This window comes from Eptesicus fuscus, chromosome 7 (assembly GCF_027574615.1).
Source record: "Eptesicus fuscus isolate TK198812 chromosome 7, DD_ASM_mEF_20220401, whole genome shotgun sequence".
Lineage (NCBI taxonomy): Eukaryota > Metazoa > Chordata > Mammalia > Chiroptera > Vespertilionidae > Eptesicus > Eptesicus fuscus.
In genome coordinates, this window is record NC_072479.1 from 62084884 (window position 1) to 62101540 (window position 16657).

The following is a 16657-nucleotide window of genomic DNA, read 5'->3' on the forward strand; positions in this document are numbered from 1 at the left end:
CTGCCCACAGTATCTACTAACACTCAAAGGCTGTGGTTTTGAAATGATATTTTACCTAAGGTTTAAAACTAATAATAACAAATCCAATCATTTAAATTGTTTTCTGTCCATCCAGTATTTGAAATCTTCATAAGCTTTAAAACAGTATGTTCTAACCACTGAAGGTTTTATTTTGTAGGATCTTATAATTTCAACACATGTCATAAACTAATTGATCCCTGTCCACCTTCCATTTGGCATGACTCAAAGTAGGTATGGTCAAAATTACTGACATAGCCCTGTACAGTTTTACTCAGTGGTTAGAGCGTCAACCTGCGGACTGAAGGATTATGGGTTTGATTCCGGTCAAGGGCCCATACCTTGGTTGCAGGCTCAATCCCTGGTCCTGGTGGGCGCACATGCAGGAGCCAACCAAGTGATGTGTCTCTCTCACATCGATGTTTCTTTCTCTCTGTCTCTCTCCCTCCCTTGCATTCTCCCTAAAAAATCAATGGCAAGAGACCGTTCTTGAAGTAGTGGCTGCATCAACATGTCCCGTGGTTCCAGTGCTGGTTTTGACAGCCACATTACCATTTTTTAATCTAAGGGCCAGCTTTACCAAGTAGAATATGCTTTTAAGGCTATTAACCAGGGTGGCCTTACATCAGTAGCTGTCAGAGGGAAAGACTGTGCAGTAATTGTCACACAGAAGAAAGTACCAAACAAATTACTGGATTCCAGCACAGTCACTCACTTATTCAAGATAACCGAAAACATTGGCCATGTGATGACAAGAATGACAGCTGACAGCAGATCTCGGGTACAGAGGGAACGTTATGAGGCAGCTAATTGGAAATACAAGTATGACTATGAGATTCCTATGGACATGCTATGTAAAAGAATTGCTGATATTTCTCAGGTCTACACACAGAATGCTGAAATGAGGCCCCTTGGTTGTTGTATGATTTTAATTGGTATAGATGAAGAACAAGGCCCTCAGGTGTACAAGTGTGATCCTGCAAGTTACTACTGTGGGTTTAAAGCCACTGCAGCAGGCGTTAAACAAACTGAGTCAACCAGTTTGTTGTGGGGTTTTTTCCAACTTGAAAAAAAAGTGAAGAAATTTGATTGGACATTTGAACAGACAGTGGAAACTGCGATTACCTGCCTGTCTACTGTTCTATCCATTGATTTCAAATCTTCAGAAATAGAAGTTGGAGTAGTTACAGCTGAAAATCCTAAATTCAGGATTCTTACAGAAGCAGAGATTGACACTCATCTTGTTGCTCTAGCAGAGAGAGGCTAAACATTGTGGTCAGTTTACCAAATCCATTACGCCACTTACCTGTGTGTTTGGTAACAACAATTGAACATTATGGAGGCCCTTGGATTGAAAAAGGAACCTCTCCCACTCCTCCTGCACTGAGTGGGCTCTATATAAAAAAAAAAAAAACAGTGCTTGGGGGGGGGAAAATCAATGGCAAAAAAATATCGAGTGAGGATTAACAAATAAAACAAAATTACTGACATTGACTAATTTACTTAACATTGTACACATTCTTCATGGGAGTGGAGAGATGTGTTTAGAAATGGATAATATTACAATATACAATTTTCTTTAAAATTAAATATATCTTTACCTTGGGGTGGATAGAATGGTCAAAAGACAAAGTCTCCCTGATGGTTGCTTGATTCAAAAGCAGCCCTGTTCTCAACCCACCATTCCCACTGAAGGGTCCCGATAACTGCCTGGGGGTGGTGAGGGAAGACATGTCCTACCACTTCTTCAAATCAACACACCCAAACACAGGAGAGGGTACAATCAGTTCTTTACTCAAGTCCAAGTGATGTAATCTACGTCATACAGTGATGTAATCTATTTCACACAGTGAAGCAAGCCACCCTGTACAACATTCATAGTGTGATGAGGGATTGAGAGTGGCACCGCTAGACTAGTTAACTTACTCCTAGGCACTAACTGTGGGAGTGGGACACAATCCCCTAATGTTGAGGGCCCCATAGGGTCACCCCATCGGTAGTCAGTGAGTGACTCTCCCTTGCCACTCTTTTATACATCCTCTCCCCTTCTCTTATAGTTCCTTTCTCCCTGCAGTTTCCACTTCTCTGGTAGGAAAGATTCAGATAGTAGAGATTCAAATGTCAGGGGTAGGGGGAGGTGGTTGGGGAAGAGTCCATCACAATGATCGGTTTCTGAGTGAGAACACCTTCCTGTTAGTACAATTTTACTACTTTATAAAACTAAAAGAGGGCAGTTCTTCTTCCTAGCTTTGAGTTATATTTCAAAAGTCTGCCTCCAATTACATTACTACCCTAAAATAGTTGTCCTAGCCCTCTCTAGCCCATTAAAAAGGTTTATTTTAGCCCTAACCGGTTTGGCTCAGTGGACTGTGGACTCAAGGGTCCCAGGTTCGATTCCGGTCAAGGGCATGTACCTTGGTTGTGGGCACATGCCCAGTGGGGAGTGTGCAGAAGGCAGCTGATCAATGTTTCTCTCTCGTCGATGTTTCTAACTCTCTATCCCACTCCCTTCCTCCCTGTAAAATATCAATAAAATGTATTTTTTTTAAAAAAAAGGTTTATTTTATTCTTGGCATTTAATATTAGGTAAAATCTGTGTGAATCTAATTGTCTCTCTCCCTACCTTCCCCCTGCCCCAACCCCACTAGAATGTAAGCTCCATGGGAACGTGGGTATCACCTCTCTTAGGATCATCACTGCTTTATATCCAGTTCCTATAAAGGTGCTTGGCACAAGGCAGTAAGGTCTAAATCTGCATCTCCAATTGTTTACTGGTTTATTACACGGGCACCTCAATCACCACTTGGAAAACAACTGAATTCTGGAAAGATGCTTCCAGAAAACCCACTTTTCCTGCTATATTTTCTATTATCTACCATTCTCCCCAGGTAGAAAATTCAGTCATCCTGGATATAACTCCTCCTGCTTATAACCCCCACCTGCTTCTCCTTTCTCCAGTTCCCCACATTCCTATCCTTTCACCATTTTCCTCCTCCTTCTCCCATATCCATCTCACCCCCTTCCCCATCTAATTGGCTTTCAATTCAAGCCAATTCTTCCTCCTCAGTTACTCCTCTCTCCCATCTGTAAGTGTTACCACCTCTGGGAAGTCTCACCACCCAGGCAGCAGCTGTCATCCCTGTGTGTCACACCTTTGTGTCACTTGATTCATTCTGTGCTTTTTAGGTCCTTTCAGGGTCTCACACTTTCTCAAGAATCTGATAAAAGTCATGGGTCCAAGAAAATCACATTATCTCAAACTTTTACATAAAATGTCAGTACTTTATATTTTCAACCTCTTACTGTAACATGCATCATGGTTATTTTTTATAATTATTTATTTACACATCTGTCTCTCTCACTAGAACAAGCAGTTCTAAGACAAGCTTGTATCATGTTTCATCTTTTTCCTTTAATCCATGTTTGCATAGTACTGTGCTTTGTATGTACAAAGTGCTAAAAAGTGTCAATAGACTCACTGTCTAGTGTATATTTAGATGTTAGATGAATATTGCATCATCTAAATATCAGTTGTTTGAGTAATAACCTCACAATTTTTGCCGTATCTATTACAATTTTCACTATTACTTGCTTACTTACCATTTATGGTAGACTATTTGCAAAGTGATTGCCAGATTCCTCCCACTTCTGATCACGTGTACCATTAACCTCCCAAAAACATGTGAAGTCTATTTCTCCTCCCCATGGATCTAGACTTGTCCTGCCACTTGCTTTGACCAACAAAATGTTCCAGGAGCAATACTCTGTGACTTCCAGGTCTAGGCCTTTAGAGACTTTGCAGCTCTCTTTTTCAGTCTCTTGGGATTCATCCAGGATGTTAAAAGGCCCAGGCCAGACTACTGACTAATGGAAGATTACATGGAGAGAGAGAGAGGCTCTGCCAGCTGCAGCCATTCTGGCCTCTCCAACTGGCTGCCAGACATATGAGTAAAGCTATGTTGGACCTTCCTGCTCCCACCAAGTTCTCAAGCCACAGAAATGTCCCCAGCAGACATCGCACAGAGAAGAACTTCCTAGCTGAGCCCTGCCAACCCACAGAATCCTAATAAGTCATTGTTTTTTAAGCCACTATGTTTTGGGGTATTTACATAGCAATAAATAACTGATGCACTACTTTCCTCTAAATCAATTCTTTGTTTTTAACGTAAGTATATGAACATTTTTGTCATTTCCATAAATAGAAAATTAGTATCATTTTCCATAAAACTAAACACAATGAAAGAAAAACAAAGTAATGTTATTCACTTCTTGCCAGATACTACTGCCTACAGGAGCCTCTATATTAGTTCCAAAGGAAGATCTCCAAAGGTCAGAGGGTTATTAAAGATAAACCACAAGTAAACTGGAATGCTCTCCTCGGTGTAAGGAGAACTGAAAGAAAACAGAATGAAAATAACATGCTCACTCTAAAATGAGATATTTGGTTCACCATCTATCAACAAAAATCATTTTCTTGCAGTAAATAATAATACTGGTGGTAAACAGCTATGGCAAAAATTGTGAGGAAGTGAATCAAATGACTGATATTTAGAAGATGCTGTATTAAACTAAAGGCAGGAGGCCATCAATGTTCTTAGTGCCTTCTCTACAATAACACAAGCTACACACAGAGGGGTTTAAATAAAAAGGTAAAACATCATGCAACCTCAAGCTAGATATGCTTATATTCTAGTGGAGGCATTGGAATGTAAATCAATAGTTCTAACACATTATCCATGGGAAATTTAACTGTGTTAGGTTTAAACTGTAAACCCCATGGACTAAGGCTCCAGCACTGGATTCGATAATGCATAGTACTGTGCATTGTTTCTGTCAATTATTTCTACCTGAAGGCTTTTCCAGATTGCCTGGACATTCTTTTTTAGTTTCTAATTTTGAAATCAAAACTCTGACCTTCTCTTTCCTCTTTATGGTTTTATACCTTTCTCATATAGCTCTACAAAATTTCTCTTAAATTGCCTGATGACCAGACTCCCAGAAGATCTCCACCACAACTTAAGGTCTTTGAAGCTAGAGACATGTCATATAACTTCCTGCCTTCTATTTCCAACAAGCATTTGTTAAATGAAGACTATACCTCCAAGAACTCCCGCAGGAAGTATTTCCTGCTGTCTAGGACTGATTTTGAAAATGTGTTTTCTATTACTCAGACTATGAACACTGAATATGCATTTACTGAAATGTGTGCGTAAAATCTGGGCGGGGGGGGGGGCGAGGAGGGCGGGAGGGAAAGCACCAAGTTCTCCCTGCAATGTGTTCTATGTATATATTCATAAATGTATGCTTGGACTGGCACTTTCTGTCTATGTCTGTTTAGGTCAATGTTGAATATTTGAAATGGTGTGGAGACCGTGTTTATTGACATACTGCATAAAGCAGCCATTGCAAGTTATTCACAGACGGGGCCTCTGGGCCTCTCCTCGGCATGAAAGTGTTGCTGTTGATAGCTATGCTTTCCTCAGTGTTTCTTCTTTTATCCTATTCCTCCAACATAGCAATTTTGTCTCTCTCTGGAACTTAAATTCAGTGCAAATTTTAGTGCTTTCCTCAGAATTTTTTTATTTTTATTTTTTAGCAATGTTGTGAACTGAGAGAGCTGAAGTCTCTTCTGTTCAAAGTTCTTGAAGGTTTGACATTAAATTTATTCTAAAATAGTTTTTGCATGAAAAACCAAGAAAGGGAGGATTGTGGTTTGTACCTTGGCATGGAATTTTATACGAGCGGGATAGAAACAGAGTGGTGGTGTTAAAGCTGTCTGCAGGGTTTGCTGGCGCTGATTGGGGCAGGAGTGGCCCAGCGTCCAAACAAGTACATAATTCATATGACTAATTCTAGCTTTTGCCTAATGGTCTATCTCCACCCCCACATGACCAACATATATGGAAATGTTAGTAAAGCCATCATCTTTATCTCTTCAAAATGACTGGTTCTGCTCATACCCACACTTGAGCTTGTCCACAAGGGAAGGGGGACCTTCAGGGAGATTTTGCAAAGGGTAGCAAATCAAAGCAAAAACCCCTGCAAGACCTTCTGTGAGGGGGCAGAATGAAACAGCTTTCTTCCATTCTAAGATGCTTTCTAGTGGGTATGCTTCTAAGCCATAGGAGCATAAATGTATGGCTCTAAAAATATTTCATTTATATGTGTAACTTTATTTATAGATATGCATATGAATATATGCAAACTTTATTCTTTTCTCTAAATACTTTTTAACCTAAATTTTAAACTGAAGGCATGTTTGTCATCTGCATATGCTCCTTGGTTGCATGTATCCTATTTTCATACTTAAAGCACCCCTTTCATTCATCAATACCTCTGAACTTTTTCAATAACACCTCATTATAATTAGGAGTTTGAACTGATCAGCCATGACATCACACAATAGTATAGGGAGACTGAATACACATTATTTTTGTGGAGTAATAAAAAACACCTGTCACTTAGAATGTACAGTTCACTTACTACAAAATAACAGATTTTTGAGGAAAATGCATCAAAATGGGAAACTGCCAGAGCCCTGTTACAGCCCTACCTCCAGTGGCCCACCAATGATTGTAGTGACAGTCCTTGGAATAGCAGAAAGCGTTTTCAGGCTAAACCCTCAATCTCTTTTCTTAGAGCTTCTTCCAAAAGGGAACAAAACACACGCATAGCCGAAACCGGTTTGGCTCAGTGGATAGAGCGTTGGCCTGGGGACTGAAAGGTCCCAGGTTCAATTCTGGTCAAGGGCATGTACATTGGTTGCGGGCACATCCCTGGTGGGGGGTGTGCAGGAGGCAGCTGGTCGATGTTTCTCTCTCATCGATGTTTCTAGCTCTCTATCCCTCTCCCTTCCTCTCTGTGGAAAATCAATAAAATATATTTTAAAAAAAAGAAAAAAAAAACACACACATACATGCATGCACACATACATATATGTGTGTATGTTTTCCTAAATTGAGGGTAGAAAGTTCTAGAAGTAGATGCTGGGTGGTTCCTGGAAAGTCAGGTGAAGAAAGTGGGGTGCATATGGACAGGATTAAACCAGAGACCTTGGAATGGTTCCTTCCAAGTTCAAAATTCTATTATTCTCTGGTTAGGGGCAATTGAATCAGTGCAAAACCCTGCTTCTCCCCAGATCTAAAGATTTAGCAAAAGGAAAGAATGAAGTGTTAACCAAAAGGTCATGGTCGGAGGCAGGAAGGTGCAGTTCAAGAGTAGTCTCACAGAGGCTGTAGTGAAGGAGCAAGCTTTAAGGCTCCACTCAGTGAGTGGGGTATGAGGAATCTGTAAGCTACATGCACCTGGAGATCCACTCCGCCCGGTGAAGGCACCTCTGTGTGCCTGAACAGACTGTGCATTCACATAGTCATCCCTATGGTGGCATCCCATGTAGATGAGGGCAGGAGAAGAGCATCGCATCTCCAAGTCTTTGGAAGTAAAAAAAAAAAAAGTCCTTTCCTGTTTCCTAGGTCCAATCTGATAACAATGTGAAAGAACCCAGAAACAGTGAAAATGTCTGAGTTCAATTCTCTGCTCTATCGTTTTATCAATATGTGACCTTATATTAGTGGCTAAACCAGTCTGAACCCAAGGTTTTTTTAACTGCAAAATGGATATCAATGTAGTACTTGCTTTACCAACATGAAGTGGGGAGGACAAGAACAGGCCTGGGAATAGCACCTGTACGAGGTGCTTCTGTGGGGAGAGGCAGAGGGCTGGCCTCTCATGGGGTGCACTGGTGCACATGCTACAAAGAATGGCAGATGCACCTTAGTCTGTCAAATGCACTAACTGCTGTTGAGAGTCCAGCTGAGCCACACTGAGTGAAGATCCGTGCTCTCACCCATGTAGGTCCCTCTGTGCCCACATCCCAGCCTCCCTCCTGTAGCCACCACTGAACATTCATACTCCTGCCACTTGTGCCCTGGAGCTCATCCCCTCTCACCTACTCCACAGTATTGTTCCAACAACTGTCCACTTGCTCTTGCATCACTGAGTTGTTATTCTCTACTGGATCATTTCTAGCAAACCAAGGTGCTATAGTAATTTCTTCCATTTAAAAAAAAAAAAAGTTTAACTTTCTTGGTCCCACATCCTCCTCCAGCTCTCACCCCATTTCTCTTCCTTTTAAGAGTAAAACTCCTCTAAAGAGTAGCCTACAGTCTGCCTCCTGTTCGGCTCCTCCCATTCCTTCTGGAATCCATTCCAAACAGCTTTCACCCTCACAACTTCATTGAAATAATTCCTGTCAAAGTCACCAATGACCTCCATGTTGCTACATCCAACAGTCAGTTCTCAGCTCTCCTCTCACTCACCCTGTCAGCAACATTTGATCACTCCCTCTTTCTTAAAACCCTCGATTCACTTAGCTTCTGGGACTTCGTTCTGCTCAGAACCCTAGAATGGCCTTCCATCCCACTCAGAATGAAAGTCAAAGCTTCCGAAAGGCTTAGAAGCCCTCTTTGATTCCCCTTCTGGGAATGCTCTTCTTCCGGGTAACCAGAGAACTCATTCCCTCAGTTCAGCTCAAATGCTGCCTTGCAGTCTGTGGATCTTTCCCTGGCACCAGAGTAAAGTAACTGCCACCCTAGCCCACAATCTCCCTTACCAGAAGCTTAATATTTTAATCTACATTGTACAATTACAGATTTACTTATCCTATCCTATATAATAAAAGCCTAATATGCTAAGTGTCCAGTCATCTGGTCAGCCATTCAACCAATCAAAATGTAATATGCTAATGATATGCTAAGGCCGCTCAACCGCTCGCTATGATGTGTACTAACCACCAGGGGGCAGACACTCCGACCGGTAGGTTAGCTTGCTGCTGGGGTCCGGCCGATCGGGACTGAGTGAGATGGGCCAGACATGCCCTGGAGCCCTCCTGCAGTCCCTTCCCGGCTGGTCAACCTCCCATGTCCCTTCCCTGCCCCAATCATGCACTGGTGGGGTCCCTTGGCCTGGTCTGCATCCTCTCGCAATCCGGGACCCCACTGGGGATGTCGGAGAGCTGGTTTCTGCCCGATCCTGCAGGCAGGCCGAGGAACCCCACTGGTGCATGAATTCATGCACTGGGCCTCTAGTTTTCTATAAGCTTGTTTTGTTCTCTGCCCTATCCCAGCATCTACAACAGTGTCTGCACATAGTAAGGATTTGGGTATTTATGGAATGACTGCGTGAAGGAATCCTAAGTCCTAAAAACTGGACTAAGGCAGTCACATAAGGAGCCTTCAGTGTTTAGTTCAGAGAGGGAAAGTTGTCAGAATTCAAGTGAACAGTTCTAGGGACCCTCTGTGCACCCTATTTATATTGGACTGGATAGATCACCCCCTGTCCCAGAGTGAGGCAGGACAAAAGCAACCTGATGCCTTTGAACAGATTCTATAGTCCCAAAGAAAATGTGGATGTCCTCTTTGGTATCCTAAACAGAGGTGTATGAAGACATGATCTCTATGAAAAAAGAGGAAGGAAATTCAAGAATAGATAGACTACCAGTGTAAGATGAAAGGAGGAGAGTATGAAGCCACTAGAATAAGAAAAAATACAAGCAAACTCAAAATGCCATCTCAGAATTAAAATATTCCTTTGAAGCAATAATGATCATAACTGACAACACAGAAAATCAACTGTGGTATGGATGAATAACTGGAGCAGCTCTTCAAAAATGCAGCACAAGCCCTAGCCGGTTTGGCTCAGTGGATAGAACGTCAGCCTGCAGACTGAAAGGTCCCGGGTTCGATTACAGTCAAGGGCACATGCCTGGGTTGTGGGCTCGATCCCCAGTAGGGGACATGCAGGAGGAAGCCGATCAATGATTCTCTCTCATCATTGATGTTTCTATCTCTCTCTCCCTCTCCCTTCCTCTCTGAAGTCAATAAAAATATTTAAAAAAAGAAAATGAAGCACAAAGGTGAAAAATGCATCAACAAGAATAAATGAAACTTTAAATGTATTAACAATGTTAGGATCTTCAGTGATTTTTTTTCTTGCTTCTATATATTTTTTTCTATTTTTAAATTTTCCATATGTATAGAATCATAATAATGAGGGAGAAAGGGAAAGAAAAAATGAAATATATGTATCTTAAATTCTTTGTTCATAGTACTTCTTTTTTAGAGGACAGGAAGTTATTCCCTAGCCCACTGTACCTCTGCAGCCTAGCAATGTTATTCTTTCCTTCCTACATCAACTAGCTAATTCAGAAGTTCTTATAAAACTAATTTTATTGGAAATTACCATAGCATTTAGCTTTTTAAATATCTAGATCTCAGGAAGGTCCCAATACTTTGGGTAAAATGAGGAGCACTGAGAAATAAGCATGAAACTGAGGGTGCTGTTGTTGTTTTTTGGTTGTTTTTCAGATTCCTCTACCTCTCACAGTGACGAGTATACCACCATTTTGGTTAAATGTCTGTTAGGATGGAGAGAGCCAATTCCACATGTTTAGTGAGGGATAAGAAAACATTCTTGGGCTACTGAGCCTCTATGAATGTCAGAGTTCTGATGGAAAATTTGCCTCAAGATCCGATGGCCTTAATGTGGTGCCATGGCTGCTTCGGGCATGCTTCCAAAACTGCAGTTAGGGCTTTTAGACCTCGCTGGCTCTGCTGGTGTGCAGTGCTATTTCTTTCTCTCCTTACCCAAATTTGCAAGCTCGTTTCTTCTTAAATGCTCCATGAGATGATGCATGAGTACATTTTATTTCCTCAATGGAAATGTAGATGCTGCACAGCTGTTACACTTGAAATCACCAGGTGGTACTGGAAGCAGGAACTAAGATGCTGTTGCCAGGGTAACCACACATTCTTCCAGCTATTGGAAGAGCTGCCATGTTTTCTATGATCTTAGGAATATTGTTATAAAAGGATTGGCTTGGTGCATATGAATATTTACTAAAAGAACACCCATTTCTTCATAAACCAGTGGAATTTTTTTTTTATTATTTATATGACTGAAAAAGACATTTTATCTTTTCAGGGCATCAGGTCTCATGTTTCTTTTCCAATAGAATTGTAAAGATCCAGTAATAACTAATAGTGTATGCTACCCATGATGTACTGGTGCATCTCATTTAACACATTACTAGTAGATAGCCTCATTTTACATATGCAATTAGAATTTAGTCTTTATATCACTGTGGATTGTGTAAGGAAGTATACTTACAGAATGTATTCAGTGCATCAGTTAATGAAAATTATTACTTCCATTCATGGTAGACTCTCGCAGATGTAAAAGCTAATCTTCCGAGATCTCCAAAGCTACAATAGAGTTGGCAGACCTGTAGGGTAATTTGGGCAAGGAAGCAGCAGTCCCACACCAGAACAAAGCAAAAAAACCAGTAATACAAATATTACTCCTTCTTTCTTTGGCCATCTCACTCTGCTCTGGGTAGTTCTACCATTGACAATCAGTGGCTAATAATTATTCTCCCCCCCACCCCCACCGCCCCGATCAATAATAATAGCTGTAGCAGCTTCTGCGGTTCCTGAAGACACCGTAGGAAGCCCTACCTCTGGTAGACTGGTGGGTGTGCAAGGTAAAGATTGAAAAATGTCCTGCCATATCTACAAAGCTCCCCTAGCACCCCGAAGCTGCTTGCCCCTCAAAATCCTCAAGATTAACTGCACTTTCGGGACAGGACTTAGATTAGTCTTTGCACATCTTCAGAAACTTCAGGCTTGTCACTGCCTCAACAGCAAATGTAGGAATCTTGCAGAGTTAGGATAATAGTATAAGTATCTTCATATTCTTCTCACCTGTTTACTACATACTGGGCACTCAGAAATATCTTTTTTTAATTACAATAATTTAGAGCCGCCATAGCTATGTCTGTTTTCTTAAAATGCCAGGCAAGAACTTGGAGTACATTTTAAATTATACATATTTTTTTAATTGATTTCAGAGAGTAAGAGAGAGGGAGAGGGAGATAGAAACATCAATGATGAGAGAGAACCGGCTGCCTCATGCATGCCCCTACTGGGGGCCGAGCCTGCAACCCAGGCTTGTGTCCTTGACCAGAACTGAACCCGGGACCCTTCAACCCGCAGGCCGATGCTCTATCCACTGAACCAAACCGGCTAGGGCTTGAGTACATTTTATACATCAAGTAGAGCGCTGGATATTTTGTATACTTTGTTTCAGATGATCTTTACAGTAATCTTGCAAGGTAGGTAATATATTCCCAAAATCGCAGGTGAGGAGACGGAAGATCAGAGAAATCATTACCTAAGTAAGGTGTAGTAACTAGCATTGAGTACTAGGGTGAAGATTCAAACCCAGGTCTTTTCAGATTCCAAAGTCCTCACTCCTTTTCCTATACTACTTCAGACTATGAGAAATCTTCTAGTTTAAAACAATAAACATAAAGTGACTATTTGCATTTAGGAATACTTACTTACAAATTGCCATTTGCTCATATGGTGAACAATTCAATCATTTCTTTGCTAGGCACTGGATACTCTTAAAAGCAGTTTGAAATTCATTTAAATATCAACAAACCCTGAGAAAAAGCTAGAAAAAGAGAAAAATTCAGCTTATCTGGGACACACAATCAGCCAAACAAAGCAAAAACAAGGTTCTCTAACTGATTACGTTGAAAGGCTACAGATATGCTTACTATAATTTTTGTTTTTTGGCCAAGATTTGTTTATTGTTCTTTTGTCTAGCGTGGGTTGAAAAGCCTAAGAATTTTAAATCGTTACTAAAGATTACCTAAACACGTTGAGACAAATTCACAGTCTAACTACCAATATAAATATTTCCTATCATATAAACTATGCTACACATACTTAAGCAAGTAAAAGATGTTATTAAATTGTAGTACTAGTTAATCCCATGAAAAATATGGGGCTAAATCTCTTTTTTAAAAATCAATAAAAGGTGAAAAGCCTGGATTTCTTCCTATGTCCTCTGGATACCACTATATGTGTATCTCAGAGCTTCAGTTTTCTTTTTTGTTTTCTTTTTATTGATTGATGAGAGAGAGAGAGAGAGAGAGAGAGAGAGAGAAACCCTGATTTGTTATTTCACTTATTCATGCATTTGTTTTCTTGTTATTGATTGGAGAGAGAGAGAGAGAGAGAGAGAGAGAGAGAGAGAGAGAGAGAGAGAGAGAGAGAGAAACACTGATTTGTTATTTCACTTATTCATGCATTCACTGGTTGATTGTTGTATATGTCCTGACCAGGGATTGAACCGCAATCTTGGTATAACAGGACGACACTCTAACCAACTGAGCTACTCAGCCATGGCGAAGCTTAAGTTTTCTAGTTTATAAAAATGGAGAAAATCATAACAGCCATCTCAAAAGCTCAGGTTAAATGTGATAAGGTATTTGAAAAGTACCTGTACAACTGTAATGTTTGAGAACATTGCTTATTATTAGATAGAAGTTTGACAATCAAAACAACTGTTTCTAGCTCACTATGAGTGAGCTAAAAAGCAAAGTTCCTACTCATTTCAGAATGGAAAAGATTCAAAGCAGGAGATGGGAATGGGAATGAAATATTTCTAAATGCAACTGGATAATAATAGAACAATGGATGTTATTTCAAGTTTCCCTGAGAACTTAATTTGAAATAGATTTGAAACATTAAAAATTCAAAGTGTCCATTTACGAATGGCACTCTCTTTGTAGGGGATAGTAGAGTAATACCTGGTTCACATCTTCCAAAGTTCAGGATCATTAAAGCCTAAGCGACCGTCCAACCGTTCAACCGTCCAACCTATAGCTATGACTTGCAATGACCACCAGGGGGCATACACACCAACCAGTAGCTATGATGTGCACTGACCACCAGGGGGCAGACGCTCAATGCAGGAGCAGCCAAGCTGCAGTGACTTGGCAGCTGCAGTTCTCAGGTGACGCACCCGAAACCAGAGAGGAGGGAACCTGATTCCGGGGTACGTCATCCGAGAATCAACCTCTCATAATCTAGAACCCCTTGGGGGGTCCAGTTTCGGTCCTATCACCACAGGCCAGGCCAAGGGACCCCACCAGTGCACAAGTCTGTGCACCAGGCCTCTAGTTCTATATAATAAAACCTTAATATGCAGACCGACTGGCAGAACAACTGGTCGCTATGATGCGCACTGATCACCAGGAGGCAGATGCTCAATGCAGGAACTGCCCCCTGGTGATCAGTGTGCTCCCACAGGGGGAGCACTGGTCAGCCAGAAGCCAGGCTCACAGCTGGCAAGCACAGCGGTGGTGGCGGGAGCCTCTCTGTCTCTGCTGCAGGCAGGCGGTAAGGAGCAAGGGGTCCCGGACTGCAAGAGGGAGCAGGCCAGGCTGAGGGACACCCCATCCAGTGCATGAATTTTGTGCACCAGGCCTCTAGTTGTAATAGAAGAATCTGGGGAGTAATGTCAAAGAATTAAAAATTTCTGCTATGTTTGGTTGAAGTCCAAATTTTAATGTGATTTTAATCTATTGCATGTCCAATAAGGAATTTAACTGTGGATAATATTGAAAATAAATGTTGAATGAAAAACAAGAGAGGCCAAAACCCACAAATCTTGTGAGGCCACTCCTGACATGATTCTATGTAAAAATGACTAACAGTTTTTTATCCAGGGCCTTCTCAGAGCACTCAATCCTTAATTTCCAGCTTGCAAACCATTGGAAATAAACTGCATCATCTTAAATAATAAGTGCATGTAGAAAAAAGGACCAATGGCATTGCAAAAATATGATTTATGACTACAAGGGTCTAATATTCTAGTGTCTTTCTCCTCATTTTTAAACTCATATAAGGTTCACCAGGATTTTAACCCTAAATTAAGTGACTTAATACCTCTGATAGAAAACAGTCTTGGATTATCAGCCAGATGTTTGTGGATTATTTTAGTAATACTTAGCAACTGCCTATTGGATTCAATGACAAAAACCACTGAACTATCTGTTCCCCAATTCCAACTACATAAATAAACTAAGAATGAACAACATTATCTCCTGAGCTAACGCACAGAATAGTCAAAAACCTGTCTTCAGGGCTACCATATTCAATATGCAGTTTGTGTAGTGCTCCAAATCGTGGGTAGAGGTGGTGGTGGGGGCTGAAAACCAGTCTGTACTCTACAGTAGGTCCTCGGGTTATGTCAGAGATCCGTTCCTATGGTGCGATGTAACACGATTTTCGCCGTAAGTCGAGACCCACCTACATAAGCACCTACGTCACTCACATGGAGCACATACACAGCAGTAATGAAGTGAAACAGTGAAAAAAAATTTAAAAGAAAGATAACAACTCCTGACCTTTACTTGTGGTAAATAAGTAATAAAAAACATAAAGCACAGATGTACATACATTGAAATGACGGAACTTTCTTTTTTTATAAATAAATGGGAGGTGGCGACGTAACCACGAAACGACATACGTCAAGTCCAACGTAACCTGAGGACTGCCTGTATTTGTCAAGCTTTGCACCCTGGGATGATGGGACTGTAAGCCAGGAGGAAGAAAAGCCTTCTCCAAGTCAAAAACCAGGTGAGTCACAAGCCTAATTGTCATATGTACTGGCGGCCCTACATGGCTGCCTCAGTACTGACTCCCTAAATGACTTGGTACTGACTCCCTAAATGACAACTTTTTCATTTCCTCCAGGGTAAGCCCTTCACATTATTATACTACAATGCTTAACAATCCACACACAGACTATATTCCATCTCTGGCTAATGGGTAACACCAAGGGTCTCTATCTCCAATTGGAAATAACATCAAAAATCGTTATCTAGCAAGGCCCCAGTATGAGGCTTTAAGCAATGGCATTCACACTCTGCTATCACTTTCCTCACCTTCTTATCCTCCAACTTTAGCTCCAGATGCATGGAGGCACCTAGATGTTTCACAAGAGAGGTTTAATCCTAAAGATCAATTTTCTTTTAATTTTAACTAGTGATATGTTAACACTTCACATGGCAAAGACAAATTCTGAGACTTTTTATTTGTTTAAGCTAAACCTTGCATAGTATTTATATGTGCTAGGCATAGTTCTAAGTACTTTCCTTACAAGTACAGACTCATTAAATCCTCACCAGTTACTATTCATCTTTTACATTTGTGAAAATGGAAGCACACAGCTAGTAAAAAGCAGAACTAGGAACCAAATTAGACAGTCTGAATCTGGAATCCATGCTCATATCTAGATTGCCTTGCTGTAGTTGTCACACTAGTTACAAACAAAGCAGATAACTCTGAAGAATATGTTTTCTAATATTCCCGCTCAGTGAATAATGCCCTAGTTCAGCAACTTTCAACCTTTTTCATCTCGTGGCACATAGACCAATTATCACTAAAATTCTATGGCACACCAAAAAATATCTTTTTGCCGATCTGACAAAAAAAAAAATAGGTATAATTTTGATTCATTCACACCAGACAGCTATTATTGTGTTGGCTTGTTGTCTTTTTTTTTTTTTTAATTTGACAATCTAAGGGAGAAGAGGTCAGTGCCCCTGACTAAATAGTCAAGTATTGAATGTTTTAAAAATTCTGGGGAGCATTATCTCAATCTGTTGAGATTTTTTTCCTGACAACTGTCGACAGTTTGGCTCAACTAACTCACAAAAATTCTCTATAGGTTAAAAAAAATTATTACAGCACAGTGGTTGAATGTTGTGGTCCTTGAGGCCAGA

At 40.8% G+C, this 16657-nt stretch overlaps 1 pseudogene; it reads left to right on the plus strand.

Moving 5' to 3' along the window:
- Nucleotides 1–529: 529 nt before the first annotated feature.
- On the plus strand, nucleotides 530–1338 carry LOC103285501 (proteasome subunit alpha type-6-like; annotated as a pseudogene).
- Nucleotides 1339–16657: the final 15319 nt, after the last annotated feature.